Source organism: Anolis sagrei, chromosome 2 (genome assembly GCF_037176765.1).
Source record: "Anolis sagrei isolate rAnoSag1 chromosome 2, rAnoSag1.mat, whole genome shotgun sequence".
Classification (NCBI taxonomy): Eukaryota; Metazoa; Chordata; class Lepidosauria; order Squamata; family Dactyloidae; genus Anolis; species Anolis sagrei.
In genome coordinates, this window is record NC_090022.1 from 229,982,606 (window position 1) to 230,008,330 (window position 25,725).

Here is a 25,725-nt window from a genome sequence, read left to right on the forward strand (position 1 = left end):
GAGTCATCTTGTCTATTCTTAGACTGAGTTGGCTAATATCAGCACACCTGGAGATTATTTTAGCAGATTTAGACATTTCAGAATATGTAATTTCATTGTTTTGGCAATGAATGTTTGCCACTTTGTTACTTTTGTCTGTAAACTGCCTTGAGTCCCTTTGGGGAAATAGGGCGATATATAAATAAAGTATTATTATTATTATTATTATTATTATTATTATTATTATTAATGTTGGACTCAATTATAGAGCTCTGCGAGGGGTGTTTTGTACCATTTGCAGATCCTGTGAGTAGAGATAAGGCATTTGCTCAACTCAAATATGAATTAACTTCCAAGATGGCTGTAGAAGCAGGAGAGAAGGAAAGCAAGGAAGGAAGGAAGGAAGGAAGGAAGGAAGGAAGGAAGGAAGGAAGGAAGGAAGGAAGGAAGGAAGGAAGGAAGGAAGGAAGGAAGGAAGCCTCCCTTCATATCTCTATCTTTCTCTATCTTTCCCCAACTTACTCTGGCAGCCATTCCTCCTAGCTGAGAAGGAGGGAGAGGATGAAAGCGGAACCACCCAATAAACTAAACTGATAAACCAGCCATTTTTGGCATCTCTTTTCTTTGAGCTATTTCTAATAATTACACCAAGATGATGAACAACAACCCACCTTGGAAGAACATGTGGGTCCAGAATAGGGCTCCACAGTTACCTACATATCCATCGCTAAGACACTAGACTTGGAAGGCCATCATACTCGGACAACAAGAGATTGCCTAAGTAAAGTAAGTAAGTAAGTAATGTCTATATGGTGATCTCTTAATGTTTTTTTTTTTCTAAGATGAATGTGATGTGAGACGTATGTGGGGAGAAACTATTATGTACTATTTCAATATTAGATTTTTTTGAGAAACTGCAAGACGCTTCTGGTGTGAGAGAATTGGCCATCTGCAAGAACATTGCCCAGGGGATGCCCAGATGTTTCAATGTTTTACCATCCTTGTGGGAGGCTTCTCTCATGTCCCTGCTTGGGGAACTGGAGCTGACAGAGGGAGCTCAACCCACTCTCCCCAGATTTGAACCTTTGATCTGTCGGTCATCAGTCCTGCCAGGACAAGGGTTTAACTCATTGCACCATGGGGGCTCCTAATATTAGATATGATTTTAATCAGGACCTTGGTGACTGAACCTGGTTGGTATTAGAAGGGTTTTTAATGGATGGGTACTGTTGTTTCTTTTTAGCAATATGTTATTGTATTTTTAAATCTGTTTTTACAATCCTATTGTTTTCATTATTATTGTTAACCAATATTGAGTGCTATTTTTGGCAGTAAAGCAGGATATTAATGTAATAAATCACCTAGAAAGAGCATCTGAAATGTTCTACTTATACCTGATTTTACACCTCATAGACTGCAGGCTGCACAGTTTTCCACACATGTGAGTTGGTTACTGTTATTTCTTGGCCAAAAAGAATGGCTCTGATTTATTTTATTTTATTTTAGTTTTGGAGTGCAGTGAGAATAGCTTGGGAACAGTCTAGTTCTGCTTTATTGCTTATGTAGCATAATGATTAATCCAGACAAGATGAAAATCAAGTGACTGGGTTGTACTTCTTAAGGCCTGATTTCTTAAGGCAAATTCTTTCCCAATCTAACTGGAGAGAACATAGCAAGAGTATGGAATATCTAAGTCACCAGAAAAGTTCACATTTTTGTCATTTTCATGCCCTATTATAGCTCTTGCTTAATTAGAAGGAATGGGTCAAGGGGGGAGAGAGAGAATTTTCCTGGAAGTTGTTTCCTGGAAAAAGTTGAGATCAGCCAGCCTGGAGCCAGCCTCATTATTACTATTTGACATTCAAATCTTTCTTGATATTATACCCTCACAAGTTCAGTGCTTTACAAAAGAACACAATAACGTCAGGAAATGTAACAGTAGGAGAGTGCTTGATAATGACTATTAGACCCAGCAAGACTTTAAATTAATTATCAAATGATCACATAACATTCATTTCCCAAGCATCATTTCAATGTATTGTCGAAGGCTTTCATGGCTGGAATCACTAGGTTCTTGTGGGTTTTTTCGGGCTATAGAGCCATGTTCTAGAGGCATTTCTCCTGACGTTTCGCCTGCATCTATGGCAAGCATCCTCAGAGGTAGAGGTCTGTACATCATTTCAATGTACTGCTGTAATGAAGCTGCTGAAACTAAAAACCGCTGTCATCTCTTTATGGTCTTATCCAACATCTCTTATTTGGAAAACAACAAAAATGTGGGTTTTATAACTCATCTCTCATAGAAATACAAGGACTTTTTCTGAGCACTTCCCTGTTTGGTTGGAGAGAGGTTCACAGGCAGATGATTATTTTGTGTGTGTGTCAGGAGCGACTTGAGAAACTGCAAGTTGCTTCTGGAGTGAGAGAATTGGCCGTCTGCAAGGACGTTGCCCAAGGATGCCCAGATGTTTGATGCTTTACCATCCTTGTGGGAGGATTCTCTCATGCCTCCGCATGGGGAGCTGGAGTTGACAGAGGGAGCTCACCCGCACTCTCCCCAGACTCAAACCTCCGACCTGCTGGCTTTCAGTTCTGCTGGCACAAGGGTTTAACCCATTGTGCCACCAGTGACTTCACACACTGATGATTAGAACATGGTAGGAAAAAAAACATGCAGTTGGGCAAAGTTATTTTTTTCACTAAGCCATTTTTTTGCCTCATTTCACTGTCCCATCTCCCATGTAGATGTATTATTGCAATTATGGAGATATAACCACAAGATGCTATTAGCTTGTTGGTAAGACAAAGGATATGATCCAACCTGCTTTAAGAAACACCTGGAGAAAAAAGGCCAAAAGACTGAAACTGAGCAAAGTGCACAATAGAGTTGGGCTACAACAAAATAGTAAGACCCCACTAACCGCAGAGACAATGCCCACAATTTATCTTAGAATCATAGAGTTGGAAGAGACCATAAGGGTCATCCTGTCCAACCTGCTGCTCTGCAGGAACATGCAAAGTATTCCAGGGGCTGTGGGTGGCGCAATGGCATAAACCATTGAGCTGCTGAACTTGCTGACCTGAAGGTTAGCAGTTTGAATCCATGGGACAGGGCGAATTCCCTCTGTTATCCCCAACTCCTCCCAACCTAGCAGTTTAAAAACATGCAAATGTGAGTAGATCAATAAGTACTGTTGTGGCAGGAAGGCAAACAGGTGCTCCAAGCAACCATGCCGGCCACACAACCAGGAGGTGTCTATGGAATAACACAGGCTCCACGGCTTGGAAATGGAGATGAATACCTCCCCCAGAGCCGGAAGTTGAGCACTGCCTCCAGAAGCCAGAGATGAAAGGGGAAGCCTTTGCCTTTGTGTTTGTCTGAAAATCTTTGTGAATTTCTGTTAATTGTATCAAGGCATTGAAAGTTTGCCTGTGTTTGTGTTTGTGTATAATGTAATCTGCTCTAAATCCCCTTAGTGAGATAGAGCAGAATAGAAATAAAGTGGTGTTGTTGCTGTTGTTATTGTTATTATTCCTAATTGTTATTCTTCCTAACAGATGATCATTCAGCCTCTGTTTAAAAAACTCTGGAGAAGGATATTCCATTACATTCCCAAGCAGAATATTCCATGGCTGAAAAGCTCTTACCATCAGGAAGTTTCTTCCTAATGTATATGTGAAATAGTTTTTTTTCTGCAATTTGAATCCATGGCTGCATTGTGTCCTAGAGCAGATAATCCAGTCAAAATTTGCCTGAAGCACCGAGGTTAATGTATTTTAACCTGGAGTAAACCATTTAATCTGGTTTATACTGGATCAAAAAATACCTGCAAAGTTCTGGATTTTCGGGTGGGGCTTTGGCACAGCTGTGGTGTATGTCTACCCCCTTGCTAATGAGGTGGGATTTCTCCCCTACACGTGGCTTCCAAATGCCAGTGTAGAAGGGCCCCTAGTCTCCAGAGTAGCAGAAAGCAAGCTTGAGCCCATCTTTAATATGACATTCTTTTAAATATTTAAACATGGCTAGCTGTTACCCATACACAGGAAAAAAATTATCTCTCTAGATATTTCTGGGTCCTCAATGCAACTTAATGGCATACTGCGACCAGAAGTAAGTCAATTTAATTATGTTTGGTTGTATCCACAGTTTCACATAGTCGCGATTCATCCAGAATTCATCCCCCATGGATATGGGGGTCTTATTGTATATATAATCTGCTGTAATTGGGGTCTTGCATCTGTTTTTACATAGCATCATGGAATGATTTTTTCTTAAATTTAAGGGCCAATCCACACAGCCATATAGCCCAGTATTTCAAAGCAGAAAATTCTCAATATCTGCTTTGAACTGGGTTATCTGAGTCCACACGGACAGATAATGTAGGATTTTATTTAGCTGTGTGGAAGGGGCCCTAGAGAGCTTCTCTCCATCAGCAAAGCTTGGAAATGTTACTTGATCCCAAAATCTCCTCACCAGCGTAAGTTCTGTAGCCCAAAAGAGTAACTTTCTCAATCTTTCCCAATTAGTGCAAACTAAATGGTGCAAGAAGTGATCCTTGTGTTCCAACCTTTGTTCCTATATATTTGTGGAAGATGAAGATGGAGATTTTATGTAGCAGATTTTAAAATATATTCATATATAGTTATCCAATTTACTATTTTTTATTTTTTACTCCATGGACAGGTTTGTGGGATTTTCTGCCTCTTATGCCAAAATAAATTACGCAGCTTTGGGTACTGGACTTGGGCAGGTGGATACTCATTGCCTTAGGCAGCCAAGTGTCTTGGCCAGATCAGTTGAATGTCTGACAGACCTAATAAAAGGGTATTCTATAAACCTGTAGAAATGATTAAAATTCGTCACAAAGCCTACACTTTTTATTGGTGTGAGGAAATGGATGTTGGAAAAGGCTGAATCTGCAATATCACTTAAAGGAGTTGTGATGGCCATCTCCTTCTCCCCTGCTTCTTTCTATCCTGGTTCATTGGCAGGCAGGTTTTTGCTAATGTTGTGAAATGTCTTTACCTACCAGGTGCGAAATGGCATATGTGCGGATTATAGCAATATTTCTATTGTGAGTAGAAATTCTTTAACATTGTTAACAGTAAGGGAGTGCTTGATAATGACTATTAGATCCAGCCAGGTCCTATATTCACTGCCATATAATACAGTTTCAAACTGCATTATATGGCAGTGTAGATGAGACCCAAGACTCAAAATTAATTATCAAATTATCACATAATGTTTGTTTCCCAGGCACCACTGCAACATATAATGAAGAGAGTGGACCACCTTTACTGGCTCGTGCTAGAGTCTTTGCAGTTCGATCTTTAAAACCTCATGTTGTGTCAGCTTTTCCCATTGTTTCTCTCCAATCCTGCTGTCACCTGGGATTGCAACATTGACAATCCATACTTTGTTTTTTAACACAATCGTGAGGTCAGGAGTATTGTTTTCCAAAACTCTGTCAGTCTGAATTCGGAAGTCCCAGAGGAGTCAAATTCATTTTCTGTAACTTTTCCGGCTTGTGATCCCACCAGTTTTTTGTTGCAGGCAGATGGTGTTTGTGGCACAACTTCCAATGAATCATCTGAGCAATGGTATTATGCCTCTGCTTGTAGTCTGTCTGCAGGATCTTCTTGCAGCAGCTGAGGATATGATCTATTGTTTCATCTGCTTCCTTGCAGAATCTACATTTGGGATCTGTCATCAACTTTTCAATTCTGGCTTTGATGGCATTTGTTCGAATGGCTTGTTCTTGGGCTGCCAGAATCAGGCCCTCCATCTCCTTTTTCAAAGTTGCATTTGTGAGCCACAGCCATGTTTTTTCTTTGTCAATTTGGCTCTCAGTTTTCCCCAGAAACTGTCCATGGAGAGCCTTCTTTCTCCAGTTTTCTCTTCTGCTCTGGATTATTATTATTATTATTATTAATTTGTAAGGCCTGCTTCACAGTTTTGGGTTTACATGGGATGAGTTTTGTCCACAGTTTCAACGAATTGGAAGAAGTTATCACACGCACACATATATGTACAGTTCTCAGTATTATGGGTTGGGTGTCATTTTCAGTTTTTCTTTTAAAAGATCTTTGGACAACATTACTGGATTTTCCTCATGTCGTAATTAACCGTCTTCCCCAATCATGAAATGCTAATCTGGACAACAAAAGGTAGCTTGTCTCCCACCGATAAAATAGCTGTTTTAGCACCTGTAAATCTGGTTTGCATTTCACATGGGCCTTTATTCTGTGTTGATAACAGGAACCGAAAATAGGCTTTGACAGCATGTTGTGCTTTTACAGTACTCCAGGTTTTTTGCATTTTTTAAAAAAAAGCTAATTATGATCACATGCTTTTGAGAGTCATACTTTTATGTTTAGTTCCATAAATCTGAATCCCGCTTCTCTCCAGCATTTGTTAGTCATTAAGAAGTTTAATTGTTTGTGGTGCTTTTCTTGTACAAGATGGATGGGGGAGGAGGGGATATTGTGCAAAAAATGTGGATCTCATAGCTTTAAAACAGGCTTTAAAGGAAAGTTAAGGCATTTTCTTTCCCTCCTCTTGTATCTTCACAGGAGGGGTTTCTGCCAAAGCTATGGCTCTAACAAACAAACAGAAAAGCCAGTCTGAATCTCACACAGTGGTCTCTGTAACTGAGTTTTGGGTTTTTTTCCCCTCCAGCAGTGCAATTTATATGGTGTCTAGTTTCAGACTGGTCCCCCACCCCCCTACCAAGGTCATAATTTCCAAGCATAGATGGCTCTCCCAGATGTCTTTGGTCAATTTAATCACAGTTTGCCTGAAGGTTATGCTTTCAGGTAATCCGTCAAGGCCTAATTGTAAATCAAGGCCTCCTCCCAGACTGAGAGGCACATATTAAAGAAAGTAAAGTCAGGCTACGGTTTGGAGAGGGATCTGTGTGAGAATAAATTGAACTGGGCCAATTTCACAAGGCATATGGTGCATTGTGCTGAATAATATTAATGTTTACATATTTATGCAATTTGAGCATTCTTATTTTGAAGTATTTTAATGATGTGTGTAAAGACAACACACTTTAGAGCAGGGGTCCTCAAACTAAGGCCCGGGGGCCGGATACGGCGCTCCAAGGTCATTTATCTGGCCCTTGCTCAGGGTCAACCTTGCTCAGGGTCAACCTAAGTCTGAAACGACTTGAAAGCACACAACAACAACAATCCTATCTCATCAGCCCAAAGCAGGCCCACACTTCCCATTGAAGTACTAATTATTGTATTGTTATAAAATGATCTTTGCACTACAAAATTCCTTTGCAGTGTGCAAAGGAATGCATACATGTTTTTTTTTTTCAAATTATATTCCGGCCCTCCAATAGTTTGAGGGACTGCGACCTGGTCCTCTGCTTAAAAAGTTTGTGGGCCCCTGCTTTAGAGGCTCCAAAGGCCATATTTTTAAGATGTTTCTGTCCTGCCCAACCCAATGTAATTTTTAATGCTTTCCATGTCTGTGTGGCAATTCCCACCATTCCAGGATACATGTTGGTCAGGGACAATGGGAATTATAGTCAAACAATGGAGTTGGACTGAAGTTGTTATATGTCCTCAAATCAATGTCAATATTGAGGCATCTCTAAGTATTCATCTACAGTATTCTATACTGTAGAACTAATGCAGTTTGACACCACTTTACCTGCCATAGTTTGATGCTATGGAATCTTTGGATTTGTAGTCTTGAATATTAGCATTCATTGGCAAAGAAGGCCAAAGATCTTCCAAAACTACAAAAATCCCAAGTTTATGTATCTTGTCAGAAGGGAATTGAGAATACACTTATAATGTATAAAAAACCACAAAGATAAAAACAAAATTGCTCCCCCACCCCACTCTCCTGGCACATCATTTCTACACACTGGGAGAACTCACTGGTTTTCTAATGGAGATCACGTACGCTTCTATTACTTTTCTAAGGGGTCTGGGGGCTTGGGGGGAGGGAGTAGGGCCTTTGCACATTTCCTCGGGCTAGTCTCGAGAGAATGTGACACCCACCCCAGAAAGCACATGCTTTCTGAGGTGGATGCAGACAGCCCCCAAAAACATCCACTTTTTAAAAAGCAAATGCTTTTGGGATAAAGGGCTGTCTGGATCCGCCCTCTGAGCATTTATAGGTCTTCCAGTGCAATTCTGTGATCAACTTCCACCAGAGGTTGCATATAGAGCAGCAGGGAGGAGGCACCAAATATAGTACTCTGCAAAAACCAAATCCATGCACAACCCATAAATGCAGAAGGATGATGGCATATCTGCACAGCTCACTAATGTTGACCACTTTTCAGCAGACTGATTTATCTTCCAAAATCACCAGCTGTGGGGCCAATGCATTTGAAACGAAATCAACAAACAGCACATCTAGAAAAGACTAACTGGGAAGGATCTCTCTCTCGACTATTTAAAAAATTATGGAATGACACAAACCTTCATTTCAGTCCCATTATTCAGAGACCATTAGAACTATATGAATTCAGTGTCTGATCCCAAACAAAGGAGAACACATGTGACAAAATCAACTTCTGTGAATATGTTTTATATGTATTTAAGAAAAATTGTTATAGTTCAGACAGATTCCACCATGCCAACGAATTAATGCCCAAGATTAAAGTACCGTAAAAAGCTTTTTTTTAAAGGTGGTGGTGGTGAGGGGAGACAGATTGACTCAGAAATGAAACTTTAAATTGTCTTCAGCTAACTACTACTAGCTTTTGCTTAATCTCAGTGTGCCATTTTGTACTAGAGGAGTGCTGCCTTTTCAGAGAGAGGAGGACAATGCAAAAACACATTCTTTGTCCAAGGAAGTCATGCCAAAATCCCTTCAAATAACGCATCTCCTTTTCAATCTTTGTTTTTGCTCCTGGTGCTCATGGTAACAGCAACAGCTGTCAAATATGGCTTCAGGCTGTCCGACTCCCTTGGGAGAATTTATGCGTTTTTCTACTTCCTTTCCTTATTAGGAGGCAGGAATCCACGACACCTATTAGAACAAGTATGCATAAAGGGTAATGACTCTGCAATTTATTAGGGGTCTGTTCTTCTTCAACTAAGTCATCAAATATAAACACTAAGTCTGCACCAGTGGCCGCCTCTGAGTCCACTGCAGAAAATGTAGCAGGTGAGTATGAGCAATGCTCAAAAAAGGTTGCCAGGCTTTGCCTTCAAACATCTTTGCACTAGAAGCTTACTTCCCTGGTCTCTGTGCAGAGGATTTTCCTGCCTCAAATAATCTTTTTTTAAAGGGACATAATACCAGTGTATTTGAGCTTCTGGAGCCTACATATGAATTAGCTGAGGTGGGCCTAGGAAAGTGATTGAATTTCCTTGGCTTGTTGTCCTGCAAGTCAAAAGTGGTGACCATCCAGGAACTCATGTCCTTCGTGGCAACCATTAATCTGTTTAGAATTGTATCCAATCCTACTCATGAAGTAGGCAACATTCTAGACCTGGCTAGCCATCGCAGTGAAAGGAATGATCTTGGTGTAAAAGAACTGGTTCTTGGTTCTAAACCAGTGGTTCTTAACCTGTGGGCCACGGACCACCAATGGGCCACAAGGACAAAAATCTGATCCACAAGCCTCCTCCTCCTCCTTTATTTATCCATTTTAAATGTTTTATTTTATTTCTGCTCCTTTCACACCGCCTGCTACTCCTTCCCTGTTGCTGATCATGGCATATGTTCTGTATCAGAAACTAGAGCTGATGTGGTCTATCCAATGCAGTTTTCTGAATCAGCACCCCAAACCAAATCTAAAGTTGACCAAAAACTGATCTGTAACCCTTTTGGTACTAATGTTGGTAAGTGGTCCCTGGCTAAAGTGGTCCCTGATCAAAAAGAAAGTTGGGAACCACTGCTCTATACCAACAGACTTATATGAAGACAACATAATGAAGCATGATCCAGCCAAAATCTTTCCTGCTCAAATGGCAAATTAGGAGATATTAATTCAACCTGCATTGGATGGGGTTACACTCCCCCTGAAAATGCAGTTTAGCACATTGGGTACCTTCCTAGATTTAGCTCTGAACCTAGAAGCTCAGGTATTTGTAATACTCAAGAATGCATTTGCATAAAGCTTATACCCCAGCTGTACCCATCCCTACAGATGTATGATAATGGCACATGACTGAAGAAATGTGATATACATGGGGCTGCTTCTGAAGACTGTTTGGAAACTTCAGTGTGTTCCAAAGAGCTGCAGCCAAACTGCTGATTGAGGATAATTACAAGGAAGCACAGAAGCCCCTTGTTACAATAGCTCAACTGGGTTCCAGTCGTTTCTAGACACAATTCAGAGTGTTTACAATAAACTATGATGTTGTCAACTTAGCAACCTATACCTTGCAGTATTTACAATTCCCAAGCACAGCAATATTTTGCAAGGTATTGAATTTTAATTAAAATTCTACTTTGGCAGAGGCATGTCAGACGGATATGAAGCCTTCCAACAAATGAGAAAGAGAAGCCAGGCTTTGGCATTGTTTTCCTGAAATTATCTTCTTTCCCTAGAATCTCCTATTTGACACTGTTTCATGCTCAAGAATGCTGTCTTGGCATTCTGAGTTTGGCTTAGTTGTATCATAGTCCCCTGAAGACCACCAACAATTCGTGTCATAGCAACAATTCATTCTATCCTGGACTAATAATGTAAACATAGCTTTTGAATAAAATGTTGCTTTCCAGAATCCTGTCATGCAAAACTAAACTTTTCAATGTAGTTTAAACACTGAACCTATGTACAGGGGAGAGCAATTCAGGGGTTAGCCGCTAGACGCAGTGGTTCTCAACCTGGGGTCCTCAGATGTTTTTGGTCTTCAACTCCCAGAAATCCTAACAACTGGTAAACAGGCTGGGGTTTCTGGGAGTTGTAGGCCAAAAACATCTGGGGACCCCAGGTTGAGAACCACTTCTCTAGAAGATATGTCACTGTCCATCTCCCTGGGCAAACAAGGCAGTTTTTATATAGAGGTTTTGTCTTCCCAGTTTGCTTTACATGGAGATTTTGTTTTCCCAGCTAGGATGCAAAAGAAATTCATATTAACCAATTACTTTTCATGTGAATATATCTATTTGGTGGTCAGTTGAGACAATCAATGAAGTTTTGTGCATATCTTACACTAGAGAGAAAGGTTTTCCCCCAACTCAATTTCTTTTTCCAAATATTTACAACTCTTTGGGGGAGAAAATATTTAGAAAGGAAAAAAGAAAGGAAGACAACTCTTTGAAAATTCTTTGAAAAAAATGATATATTTAGAACAATGCATTAAAATCATTTGTGGGAGGAATACATTCAAATACACCTGCAAAGTCCAAGATCTTCTGGGGAGGCCCAGCTCTCGGTCCCACCACCATCACAGGTGTGCTTGGCAGGAATGAGAGAGAGGCCCTTCTCAGTGATTGCCCCCAGGTATGGAACTCCCATCCTGCAGAGATTAGATCAGCCCCCTCCCTTCTGTCCTTCAGAAAGATGGTAAAGACCTGGTTGTGAGGCCAAGCCTTTGGGGTAGTGTAATGAGGCAATAATAGGAAACCTACTCCACTGACCGAAGCCAGCATGGTGTTTTGAGATGGTTTAAAACAGCTGATTTTAAGGTATAGATAAATTATTTGAATGTTTGTGTATATTTATAGTTTTTAAATACAAAATAGTTGAAAGCCAAATAAATTAATTGTAAACAAAGCCTTATGGACATTGTGTGCAGGGATCACAACACTTACGAGGTGTGCATGATATCTTTAATCCATGTAGACAAGCCCATGGTGGCTAATTTGCAGTGGTTCTCCTCCCTTCCCCCTGTCCGCATGGTAAACCAGATCAGTCTACCATTCTCTATTTAATCCCTTCCCCTAAACAGAAAGGCTTAAGTTATAGTAATGTATCAGAAATGTCATACAAGATGGTTATGTGTATTGTTTTGTCTTAATAATGGCTTACCTGTTCTCTGGCAGAAGAACGTTTCTGAACTCTGTTTTGTTCCAAGAAAACCTTGAAGAACAGTATATTTACATTTTCATGTTGTTTTTTTGGTATATTATACAAATGACAGAAGTGACAACTTAATCCCCATATGAAAACAAGGGCAGCGCTCCAAAGATGATGTAGATTGATAAGATCTTCTTTCCGGAATGGAGTTAATTTACTGCTTATTAAAGGCACCATCATGACAGCCCTCAAGACAGAAATCTCTCCTCAACCATAAAAGCAGGTTCAACTCTCTGTGTTTTTGAAATCATGTCATGTTTTTGGAACAATGTTGGTTCCACTGCTATTATGGGAAATAGAAATATCCATCTTAAAAGTAGCAGTAATTTGTTATCTCAGGGACAAATACACTGGAATGACAGATTTTATTTGCTACAATTCAGAATTTTAAAATAATTTATATAACAGCAGACATGTAACATTTTCCCAGGGACAAACATCCTCATATTCAGAAAATTTTGCATTTACATCACCAACTTATAATTCCCAATAATGACTGTGGCTTGAGATTTGGAATGCTATATTTTTCTATATTACTAATATAGAACACATCTGATCCATGATTCCAACACTACCATTTAAAATATTCACTGCACAGCGAACTATAGAAATATCAATATGCTTGAATCATCTGGTCATGGACACCAGCCTCTTCTAGCTTCTATTGAACTACAAGTCCTATCATCCCAATTAGAGCTGTGATGCTTGTGGTTTTTTGGAGATGTAGTTCAGCACATCTGGAAAGGATAGACACTGAGGAACTAAGTAATTACATAATCTGAAAAAAGCCTGCGTAACACTCTAAAACTGTGGTCATTTTCCTAATTATTAAGCTTATTAATTATTAACGAGTTTATGAAATCTACTTTATAACAAATATTGATATGCATACAATATAAAGAAAGGTAAAGGTATCCCCTTGACATTAAGTCTACTTGAGTCTGACTCTGGAAGGTGGTGCTCATCTCCATTTCTAAGCCGAAGAGCTGGCATTGTCCGTAGACGTCTCCTAGGTCATTGGTCAGCATGACTGCATGGAGAGCAGAAACATACAATATAGGCAAGAGGTAATGTGTATTTACATAAAATGCTGTACTTAGAGTTGTTGCTAATATGGATGCATGAACAACTATAAACCTAGAAAATATGCACAGTACAGTTGACTTTCTATTTCCATGGATTTTATATCCACGGATTCAATGAACTATGATTAAAGGGTCCCCTGTATATCACATGTAGATACGATTCATAGTGTTACATTATAAAGTAGCATTTTCAATTAAAAGTTATAGAAGGTTTACATAGTACAAAGAATAGTTGATGTGCAGACAAGGGGATGGAGCTGAAGAAGGGCTGAGTGATAAGTTCAGAGGTGCAGAACAGAAAGAAGATGCCCGTGCATGGAATGGAAAGGTGAGGAGAGAACATTCGCCGCAAGACAACCTTAGCTCAGGAGACTCTCTGCCATGATACAGAAAGAGACATCTGCCCAGCGGTCAGCTATCTCTTCCTATATTTTCTGTTGCACTTTCCAAACCATTCTTGTCTTCAGGTGCACCATTTGGTGCAGAACATTACTGCAGCTCTAATCTGAAGCAAAATTCTGAAACTTGATGCATTTTGTTTTTACTGTTATAAGTTTTTTTTGTGTTTACACTTTTATTATTGTGGTCTTAGCCTTTCCTTGCTTTTGCATTTCTGTAAGCTGGAAAGAATTAATGAAATACTAGACTCCATACCATACAAATGTTCATCTAGGACAACCATGTTTTCCTCTTTGACATGCCACTTTCTTGGTCAATTTTAAAATCTTCTGTTTTCTCGCTTCATCTCAGAATTGCTTCCACTACTGCAAATAATGATTTCAAAGTAACAATATTGATTATGATGATGGAGCCCAACACTCCTGACTTCACAATCGTGTTAAAAAACAAAGCATGGATCATCAATGTCGCAATCCCAGGTGACAGCAGGATTGCAGAGAAACAATTGGAAAAGCTGGCACGATATGAGGATTTAAAGATCGAACTGCAAAGACTCTGGCACAAGCCAGTAAAGGTGGTCCCAGTGGTGATGGGCACACTGGGTGCAGTGCCTAAAGACCTTGGCCTGCACTTAAACACAATCGGCGCTGACAAAATTACCATCTGCCAGCTGCAGAACACCACCTTACTGGGATCTGCACGCATTATTCACCAATACATCACACAGTCCTAGACATTTGGGAAGGCTTCTTAGACGATCACTCGTTGGCTGAGTAGGATAGTCTTTCAGGATCATTGTTCTGGTGGGTCTGTAGGTGACTGTGGAGCCCTATTCTTGATCTGCATTGTCTCCCGCAGTGAGGGCATTGGTTTCCAGGTGGAAGGCGGTCTTGGTCGGGGTTGGCTTGATATGCCTTCCTCTTGGCACGTTTCTCTCTTTCACCCTCCATTCGTGCCTCTTCCAATTCTGCAGCACTGCTGGTCACAGCTGACCTCCAGCTAGAGTGCTCAAGGGCCAGAGCTTCCCAGTTCTCAGTGTCTATGCCAGAGTTTTTAAGGTTGGCTTTGAGCCCATCTTTAAATCTCTTTTCCTGTCCACCAACATTTTGTTTTCCATTCTTGAGTTCGGGGTAAAGAAACTGCTTTGGGAGATGGTGGTCGGGCATCCGGACCACGTGGCAGGTCCAGCAGAGCTGATGACGGAGGACCATCGCTTCAATGCTGGTGGTCTTTGCTTCTTCCAGCATTCTGACGTTTGTCTGCCTGTCTTCCCAAGAAATTTGCAGGATTTTCCAGAGGCAGCACTGGTGGAATCGTTCCAGGAGTTGCATGTGACGTCTGTAGACAGTACACCTCTCGCAGGCGTATAGCAGGGTTGGGAGGACAATAGCTTTATAAACAAGCACCTTGGTATCCCTACAGATGTCCTGGTCCTCAAACACTCTCTGCTTCATTCAGAAAAATGCTGCACTCACAGAGCTCAGGCGGTGGCTGCCAAGGTAGCAGAAATGGTCAACAATTTCTAGCGTTACACCATTAAGCTGTATCTCTGGCATTGGAAAGGGATTGGCTGGTGACTGCTGCAACAGCACTTTGGTTTTCTCTATGTTCAATGACAGGCCGAGCTTCTCATATGCTTCTGCGAAGGTGTTTAGAGTGACTTGTAGATCTTCTTCTGAATGCGCACAGATGACGATGTCATCAGCATACTGAAGTTCTATAACAGATGTTGTTGTAACCTTGGTTTTGGCTTTCAGTCTGCTGAGGTTAAACAGCTTAGATTGTTTTGTGTTTGTACTGAGGTTAAACAGCTTGCCATCTGTCCGATAGATGATTTCCACTCCGGTGGGAAGCTTCCCTTCAACAAGATGAAGTATCATAGCGATGAAGATGGAGAATAAAGTTGGAGCAATAACGTATCCCTGTTTGACACCTGATTCCACCTTAAATGGGTCACTTTGGGAGTCATTGTTGTCCAAGACTGTTGTCATCATGGAGGAGCCACAGGATTTCACAAATTTGTTAGGGCACCTGATTTTTTGGAGGATGGTCCAGAGAGCACTGTGATTCACTGTGTCGAATGCCTTTGCAAGGTCAATGAATGCCATGAAATCTGCCCCCTGCCCCCATTCTTTCTAATTCAGGGAAAGCAAGTGTCTGCACAGTTTTGTTTTGTTCCACAACATTCACTTCTTCATATAATTAAAAATTCTCTTGGCTCATTTGACAGCCTTTGCTGGAGCCAGAAGGGTTTGTCACTCCTGCCTCAAGTAGTGACAGGCTGGTGCTGCAAGCCAAGGCACACAGTAATTGGAGATGTTTCCTCATTTATTTTGTGTGTGCTCGTCATATGCAAAGGGGAAAAAGATGGGCTATAGCAGTGGTTCTCAACTTTTGGGCTTCCAGGTGTTTTGGACTTCAACTCCCAAAAATCCCAGCCAGCTTTCCAGCTGTTAAGAACTGTAGGAGCTGAAGTCCAAAACATCTGGAAACCCAAAGGCTGGGAACCACTGGGCTATAGGAAGAGTGATCATTCCACAATTCTCCTCCTTGTCACATTTAAGATGCACTTAGGTGCTGATTGGGGGAGAAAACTGCTGTGGTCTTTCACATGTTGCCTGCTGGACCTTCAGCAACAAGCCCTTGAGAGAAACTAACTTTGGGAGAAAATGGCCTATCTTCAGGCACCAGGAGAAAAAGACTGATATGACAACCAGTTTATTATTTTTTAATATGCATTTTGAAGGCCTCCAGTGGTTCACAAAATCTTTCTGGGCTTTCAAACAACCACAACATAAATTAATTTGAGGAAGGCAGGACTTTGCTTGAATGGGAATGTGCAAGGATAGTTCACTCAGGCCCCTTCTACGCTGTCCTTATATCCTAGGATCTGATCCTAGGTTATCTGCTTTGAACTGCATTATATGAGTGCCCACTGCCATATAACCTGGGACAAGCAGATAAGTCCTACTAGATCAGTGGTTCTCATTCTGTGAGTCCTCAGATGTTTTGGCCTTCAACTCCCAGAAATCCTAACAGCTAGCAAACTGGCTGGGATTTCTGAGAGTTGTAGGTCAAAACACCTAGGGACCCAGAGGTTGAGAACCACTGTACTTGAAGGTGAAACCATTCAGTGACTTATGACCAAATGGATTCCATATCTGCTGTGGCAGTAACCCCTTTGTGATCCAAGGGAAGATGGAGCCTGTTGTTTAACAGACAGGTTATCCAATTTCTGAATTCTTGCCTCACGCAACACCGAACAGTACAGTTGCAATCAATACACTTATGATTTATGTTTCCAACCATTCAATATGTGGGGTATATCGCTTGCTCTGCTTGTGATACTATTTTTCCATTTAACTCATAAACATTTTTTTTTAAAAAAACAAGAACTGACAACAAAATTAAAATGTTAGCATTAAAATCAATTCCCTTTCTCCTTCCTTTTGCAGTTGACATGCATGAAATACTGCTTCCTTTGGGAATGTGCAAGTTCATTCCAGTGGAATGGATGTGGGGTCAAGCTTAAGGAGAGAGTCATAGTTCATAGAAAAGAGTTCCAGGTTCAATCATTTCCATCCCTAGTTTGGGCTGAGAAAGGCGCTTGTCCAAAATCCTGGAGTCAAGTGTAGATAATATAGAAAATGGACCAATCACTTAATTCAGGCCTGAATATCTAAAGTATAATTGGTTTTTTTCTCTTTTGATATCCTAGCCTCCAAAACAGATACAGGTAGAGTATCCCTTATCCAAAGTCCTTGAGACCAGAAGAGTTTCTTATTTTGGATTATTATTATTATTTGAGATGGGATTACTTCTATATATATAATGAGATATCTTGCAATGAGACCCATGTCTAAACACAGCATGCATTTCTGTTTCATATAGATCTAACATACATAGCCTGAAGGTAATTTTATACAATAGTTTTGATAACCTAGTGCACAAAATAAAAGTTTGTGTATATTGAACCGTCAGAAAAGATGTCACTTAGCTCAACAACCCATGCAGAAAATTTTAGATCGTGAAGTATTTGAGATTTTGGAATTTTAAATAAGGAATGCTCAACCTTTATTACAATATTGATGTTGCTTTTCTTACAAGAGAATTGCAAACCTTTGGGTCTGAACTATCTGAAAGATAGCATCTGCCAGTTTTAAGGGAAAAGATGAGCAAGGTGAGAAAATGACAAGGAAAGAAAGAAGAAACAGTTAACTTTGCGGGTGGAAATCAATGGCAGGGGAAGTAAGATGGAGGAAAAAATAAATGGACAGTATGAAGGAGACAGAAAACAGAAGAAGAAGGGAAGAGGTGGAAAAGAGAAGGCGGTAGTTGAAGGAATAGCTTTCTCTTTGGGTGCTTCTATTCTGACACTATAATGCATTTTGGAGGTGAATTAAAATAAACCGGTTTTGCTGTGTAGTGTCTACACAAACACCCCAGGAACCAGTTTGACACTGGGATAGTGGCCACAGTCCACTGAGATGTGCTAATGTGCATATCCATGTTTGTTCAGCATCAGTGCTGGACCATGGCATAGCACAGGAAATGAGAACAAAGAAGCGGAAAGCAAGTGTTCCCATAGGAATGATGTGGTTTACTCTCTCGGGAGTAATCACTGGTATTTACCTTCCATCCTACTGGATAATACACCAAAAAGAGACATTATTTTCATTACAGGAGACTGGAATGCCAAGGTGGGAAGTCAAATGACAACAGGGATCACAGGCAAGCATGGTCTGGGAGAACAAAATGAAGCGGGACGCAGGCTGATAGAATTTTGCCAGGAAAACTCGCTGTGTATAACGAATACTCTCTCCCAACAACCTAAAAGATGGCTTTACACATGGACCTCTCCAGACGGTCAACACCGAAATCAGATTGACTACATCGTTTGCAGCCAAAGATGGCGGACATCCATCCAGTCGGTGAAAACAAGACCTGGGGCTGACTGTAGCTCAGATCACGAACTTCTTATTGCCCAATTTAGAATAAAACTAAAGAGATCAGGGAAAATACACAGACCAGTTAGATATGATCTCACTAACATTCCTAGCGAATATACAGTGGAAGTGAAGAACAGATTTGAAGGACTAGATTTAGTAAACAGAGTCTCAGAAGAACTATGGACAGAAGTCCGAGACATTGTTCAGGAGGCAGCAACAAAGTACGTCCCAAAGAAAAAGAAAACCAAAAAGGCAAAATGGTTGTCTGCTGAGACACTGGAAGTAGCCCAAGAAAGGAGGAAAGCAAAAGGAAACAGGGATAAGGGGAGATATGCCCAGTTAAATGCGCAATTCCAGAGGTTAGCCAGAAGAGATAAGGAACTATTTTTAAATAAGCAATGCATGGAAGTGGAAGAAGACAACAGAATAGGAAGGACAAGAGACCTCTTCCAGAAAATTAGAAACATTGGAGGTAAATTTCAGGCAAAAATTGGTATGATAAGAAACAAAGATGGCAGGGACCTAACAGAAGCTGAAGAGATCAAGAGAAGGTGGCGAGACTATACAGAAGATCTGTATAGGAAGGATAATAATATTGAGAATAGTTTTGACGGTGTGGTGAATGAATTAGAACCAGACATCCTGAGGAGTGAGGTTGAATGGGCCTTAAGAAGCATTGCTAACAACAAGGCAGCAGGAGACGACGGGATCCCAGCTGAACTGTTTAAAATCTTAAAAGATGATGCTGTCAAGGTGATGCATGCCATTTGCCAGCAAATATGGAAAACACAAGAATGGCCATCAGACTGGAAAAAATCAACTTATATCCCCATACCAAAAAAGGGAAATGCGAAAGACTGCTCAAACTTCCGTACAGTGGCCCTTATTTCTCATGCCAGTAAGGTAATGCTCAAGATCCTGCAAGGAAGACTCCAGCAATACATGGAGCGAGAGTTGCCAGATGTTCAAGCTGGGTTTAGAAAAGGCAGAGGAACGAGAGACCAAATTGCCAATATCCGTTGGATAATGGAGAAAGGCAGGGAGTTTCAGAAAAACATCTACTTCTGCTTCATTGACTATTCTAAAGCCTTTGACTGTGTGGATCATAATAAATTGTGGCAAGTTCTTAGTGGGATGGGCATCCCAAGCCACCTTGTCTCTCTCCTGAGGAATCTGTACAAGGACCAAGTAGCAACAGTAAGAACTGACCACGGAACAACAGACTGGTTCAAGATTTGGAAAGGCGTACGGCAAGGCTGCATCCTCTCACCCAACCTTTTTAACTTGTATGCAGAACACATCATGCGATGTGCGGGGCTGGATGAATGCAAAGCTGGGGTGAAAATTGCTGGAAGAAACATTAACAACCTCAGATATGCAGATGACACCACTCTGATGGCCGAAAGCGAGGAGGAGCTGAGGAGCCTTCTAATCAAGGTGAAAGAAGAAAGCGCAAAAGCCGGGTTGCAGCTAAACATCAAAAAAACCAAGATTATGGCAACAAGAATGATTGACAACTGGAAAATAGAGGGAGAAACCGTGGAGGCCGTGACAGACTTTGTATTTCTAGGTGCAAAGATTACTGCAGATGCAGACTGTGGCCAGGAAATCAGAAGACGCTTACTTCTTGGGAGGAGAGCAATGTCCAATCTCGATAAAATAATAAAGAGTAGAGACATCAGACTGGCAACAAAGATCCGCCTAGTCAAAGCCATGGTATTCCCTGTAGTAACCTAGGGATGTGAGAGCTGGACCTTAGGGAAGGCTGAGCGAAGGAAGATCGATGCTTTTGAGCTGTGGTGTTGGAGGAAAGTTCTGAGAGTGCCTTGGACTGCGAGAAGATCCAACCAGTCCATCCTCCAGGAAATAAAGCCCGACTGCTCACTGGAGGGAAAGATACTAGAGACAAAGTTGAAGTACTTTGGCCACATCATGAGGAGACAGGAAAGCCTAGAGAAGACAATTATGCTGGGGAAAGTGGAAGGCAAAAGGAAAAGGGGCCGACCAAGGGCAAGATGGATGGATGGCATCCTTGAAGTGACTGGACTGACCTTGAGGGAGCTGGGGGGGGGGGGGGGTAACGGCCGAGCGGGAGCTCTGGCGTGGGCTGGTCCATGAGGTCACGAAGAGTCGGAGACGACTGAACGAATGAACAACAACAACACCTTCCATCCAGCTGACTATTTTCCCCTCCTGCTTTTGACCTCTGCATGACTGCAACATGTTATCTAGTTTATTGCAGAGGTGTTTTTTTTTTTAATGTGCTGTTTTGGACTTAATGTGTGCTACAGCATGCATTGGGTGTGTGTGTGTTGTGGACACTGCACCTTTGAGCTGGCTTCCAGCTGCATAATATGGTCTGTGTAGATACACCCCTTTTTTGTAATCAGCAGTTGCCATTTCTCTCCCATAAACATAGAGACATATATAGAGGAGGATATGAGTGGAGCAGGTACCCCACCTCTACTCACCAAAATATAGGGCAGGAAGTCTACAAAGACTAAGAGTCACTATATTATATTCATACCGGAACTTACTATTTATCTTGGATCTTGAGAAGGATCTTCAGTCCAAATTATCTTATACAGAAGTAGGCACTGTATGGTCCTTCTGATGGTGTTGAACTGGACTCCTAGTATTCCTTACCATTGGTTGCACTAACTCAGTCAAGTGAGACTTGGAGATATTCTAGAGCTTTTGGACAGCCACATGGTTCTCAATCCTGGTCTAACTTTTTAAGAAGGAAGGTATATTTTCCTGCTTACCTTTATCCATCTCTCAGTCTGCCCCTTCCCCCACTTTTCCACCACATATACACACACATCTTTTCAATATGGTAGTTGTACAAATCAATAACCCAAAAGGAGAATAATTATGTATATTATTATAATAGCAAGAATATTATTGGCAATATGTATAAAATAACCGAAGTACCTTCTATCTCTGATTGGCAACTGAAATTATGAGAAGCCATAGAAATGGATAAATTAACTAGAATAATGAAGGAAAGCTCTCCAAGAGTGGGAGAAAGCAGATAAATATTTTAAGTAATAAGTTTCTTAAACAAGAATAAGCGTTGGATATTTGTTTCTTTTTTAACCAAATGGAATGCAAGAAGACTTAGAAAGAACCTCTACCTCAAAGAGAGAGAAGGAAGTAGTCTCTTTGTTTTTATTGTTTAATTGGATTATGTTATGTTTGCTTCTTTTGTGTGTGTCTTTGCTTCTTTGTATCTTATGGTGTTGAATGTTTTTTTAAAAAAAATAATAATTAAAAAACAATTTTAAAGATGGAGCCTGTGAAATGACGCAAGAAGACTTCTGTTGTCTGTAGAACTACATCTATAAAATATTGGAGCCCCCAATGGCACAGTGGGTTAAACCTTTGTGCTGACAGGACAGTTGGACAACAGGTCAACCATTTAAATCCAGGAAGAGTGGGTTGAGCTCCCTCTGTCAGCTCCAGCTCCCCATGCGGGGTCATGAGAGAAGCCTCTCACAAGGATGGTAAAACATCAACACATTTGGGCATCCCCTGGGCAACATCCTTGCAGATGGCCAATTCTCTCCCCCCAGAAGCGACTTGCAGTTTCTCAAGTCACTCCTGACATGACAGGAAAAAAAATCTATAAAATGTTTTTAAAGGGTCTAGAAACTAAGGATTTTGGAGTCAGGGAACAATAATTTCCAAAGCTCCCAATTTGTGCAGAAATGGCTGAAGGCACTTATTTGGTGGGGTGGGAACTTGTCAGATTTCCCTGTTGTAGATCATTCTAGTGACATTAAAGAGTGGCCATTCTTGCAGGCGTTCTGCTAATGCTCTTTCTGTTTCCATGGTGTGGGTCCCAGTGAAAGATGGGTTTTTAAAATGGTGCCTTGTGTCTCCTCTTTTGTAAAGGCCTGGAAAGCAGATAATCCCAGGGAAAGCGGTGTTTCAAAAAGGATGCCTGTGAGCTGGTATCCTTGAAATGGGAGGAGACATTGCCTGCCTGTGTGATGGGATTTAAGTGGATGGTTGAGCTAGAAGTATGAGGGGGTGATCCTATATATTGGCAATTCTCCAGCGTCTTTGAAAATGAAACCCCATGAAATGCCATGCAAAGAAGGCGATTCCACTTGGTTTCCTCTGTTTATGGGATGAAGTCCTCAGAGGCTGGTCTCTGGTGGCTAGCCCAAACTGCTTCTGTTTTCATTTAATTGCTTTTATTTGCTGGTTAGTTTTCTTTACAGTTCATGTTTTTATGGCAGTTGTTTTGTTGTTAGTTGCCTTGAACTGTAGAAGGCTAGATGAGACAAATATTCTAACTAAATAAACATTACTTCAATGTATATATTTCCTTTTAATTCTTTAAATAATTCTTTAAGTATTGGAAGTCAATCTGTGGATTGTCCCCGACTTGCAGAATCTTATTGCAACCATGCACAGAAAAGGCCCTTCTGGTAGTGAAGAGAAAAGAGGTCATTCAATTTTTCATTTTCTTTTGAAAAAGCTAATGTGCCAAAATTCCATAGATTTGGGGTAATAATAATTATTATAATGACTTTTTAATTGTTCACCATCTTTCCAATGGGACTTAGAGTGGCTTACATAGGAACTAGCCCAGTCAAAATTGATTAAAATATAAAAACACAACACAAATAAAATTTATAAAAGCAACATCATAAACAACATATAATTGGGTTGGCATGCAAAGGACCTTCCACACTACACTATAATTCCATATTAACCATAGTCTCTTTTTATGAAGTCCTGGGATTTGCAATTTAGGAAAGGGCACTTAGAATCTTGGATCTTAAGTGTGTTGTTGCTAGAAATATCAACTTGCAATGCATATGTACAAACCTGAGCTCTTTAACAGTAAATATGATTAAGATCACAAGGAATGTGTAATCTACATGTAGTACTGCTGAATTAAAATATTTTGATCATTATCCAAATTGTACCATATCATTAGTCCAGTGTCCAGAAAAACTGGGATGAAGAGACTGTATGGAATGCTGTATGGCTGATAAGACTTGCAAATATCTTCCTGTTCTACTCCCAGAAACACAAAACTCTTTTGAAGTACTATTTTTCATGGAACTAAGATAAAGCAGAATACCAGAAATATTCTGGAGTATCTTATCAATTAGTAGAAGTGTGAATAAAGAGCCAAGAAAACTATCAGTTTCAAACCCATCAATCACTTCCCTTTTTAATTAAAAAAAAGTTTTGAAAAGTAAAACTAGATAGCATTAGACAAGATCTTGTGTTTTTGGCACAAACAAAAATTATGGTTTTGAGTTTAAAAAAATAAAGAGAACCCCCCCCCCCCCCTTGAAGAGTAGATCTAAAAGAGGTGCAACAGGAAGATAAGGCCTTTCTTGCCAGACGACTTCAGTTGGCAGAAGGAAGAAAAAGGCAGTTTATACCACGAAATTCATTACTGTGAACTGAGTTATGCAGGGACTGTCTGTGAATAAGGTTTCACTAAATACCATCCGTATTTTGAATATTTGCCAGGCCCCTGTTTTTGCTAGAGCTGTTTTGCTCCTTTTATCACTGAAGATCTGGAACTTGGGAGTGCTACTTTTTTTTTGGGGGGGGGGGGGGTTATAAATCCCAGATTCCTCCAGGTTGCCAGCTGTAAGATTCTGCAATTTACAGTCCAAAAACATATCCAGCATCTAAGCTCTGTATGACTCCATGATGCCTGAAGTTTTAAAAGGCTAAATAATGCCAGACCTACAGAAGACCTGCGCCCTGAAACATGTTTTTGCTCTGCTAATGGCCAAATGTTTATTCTTGTTCAATGGGGGCTCCCAAGTCAAGACACCCACACAGATATATATGGTGGAAACACAGGAGAAGGTCTTTGCAGAGATTACTCACAGTCTCTAGAAGTCTTTTTTTTAGATATTATATTGGTGTCCTCTCCATTAGCCTGCCATAAGCAGTTTCTGTGTATTGTCGAAGACTTTCACAGAAACTGGCCAGAATCACTGGGTTGTTGTAGGTTTTTCAGGCTATATGGCAATGTTCTAGAAGCATTCTTGACTGACGTTTCACCTGCATCTATGGCAAACATCCTCAGAGGTTAGTTTCCGCATGCATTTGAGGACTAATTGCTTAGAAAGGAAAGGGGCTTTCAGAATGTGTTGCAGTATTATGTATTGTTTTCTTTTTAATGGTCTTCTTTAATTGCTTTTCATTCTTCATGTTGTGTGCCTTCATGTCATTTTCTACTTACGGCAACCCTATCACAGAGTTTTCTTGGCAAAATTTGTTGAGGTTTTCCATTGCTTGACTTTCAGGCTCAAAGTCACCCAGTGGATTTCATGGCTGCATGGGAATTCAAATAATTCTATTTTTGTTTTATTGTATGATATGAATTTGAAAGCTGAATCGGTTTTAACCCTTGGAAGTGTCCTTGAGCCTCATATTGGAAGGAAGCTTAGAACAGTCATCCTTCCACATTTACGGTTATGACTACAGCAGGTTTGAATATTCAAAGATTTGATTAAAATGTTCTTTCTAGTGATCTCTAGTGGGATTCTATGGCCAACTTCCTCCAATTATGCTGAAAGACCTAGGGATTTCAATCAATCAGACTTTATTTCTATCCCACCCCATCTCCCTGTGGGAACTTAGGGCGGCTTACAACATAAAATAATAAATAAAGCAAATAGACAATAAACATTCAGTCATAAATCATAATAAAAGTCAATAAAACACATCACACAAATAATAATAAAATGAGGTTAACAGCCATCTCCAGTAAAGCAGGTCTTATTCAGTAAGCCAAATCTTCAGACATTTGGCTTTTCATATGCCTGGGAGCATAGGTAAATTTTCAATAGTTTTCTGAAGGAGGATAGCGTAGGGGCCATTCTAATTTCTTTTGGGAGAGAGTTTCAGAGGCGGGGGGGGGGGGGGGCACACACTCAGAAGGCCCTTCTCTCTCATCCTCACCAGGCTGGTTTGAGACAAGGGTGGGATCAAGAGGAGGGCCTCTCCTGATGACCACAGCATCTGAACATATGAGGAGAGGTGATTTGTCAGGTAGTCTTCATCTGAACCATTTAGGGCTTTAAAGGTAACAAACAGCACATTAAATTTCACCCAGTAGCAAACTGGAAGCTAGTGGAGCTGCCGTAACATGGGAGTTGTTCTCTTTCTGTATGGAGCTCTCATTAATAACCTGGCTGCTGACCTCTGGAGCAGATGAAGCTTCCGAGTGCTCTTTAAAGGCAGCCCCACATAGAGTGTGTGGCAGTAGTTCAATGGAGATGTAACTAAAGTATGTGCTATCATGATCAGATCTGACTT

At 40.6% G+C, this 25,725-nt stretch overlaps 1 long non-coding RNA gene across 1 annotated transcript in view; it reads right to left on the reverse strand.

Moving 5' to 3' along the window:
• Positions 1-25,725, reverse strand: part of LOC137096131 (uncharacterized) — a 105,499-nt gene that overhangs the window by 68,255 nt on the left and 11,519 nt on the right. The window lies entirely within an intron of this gene.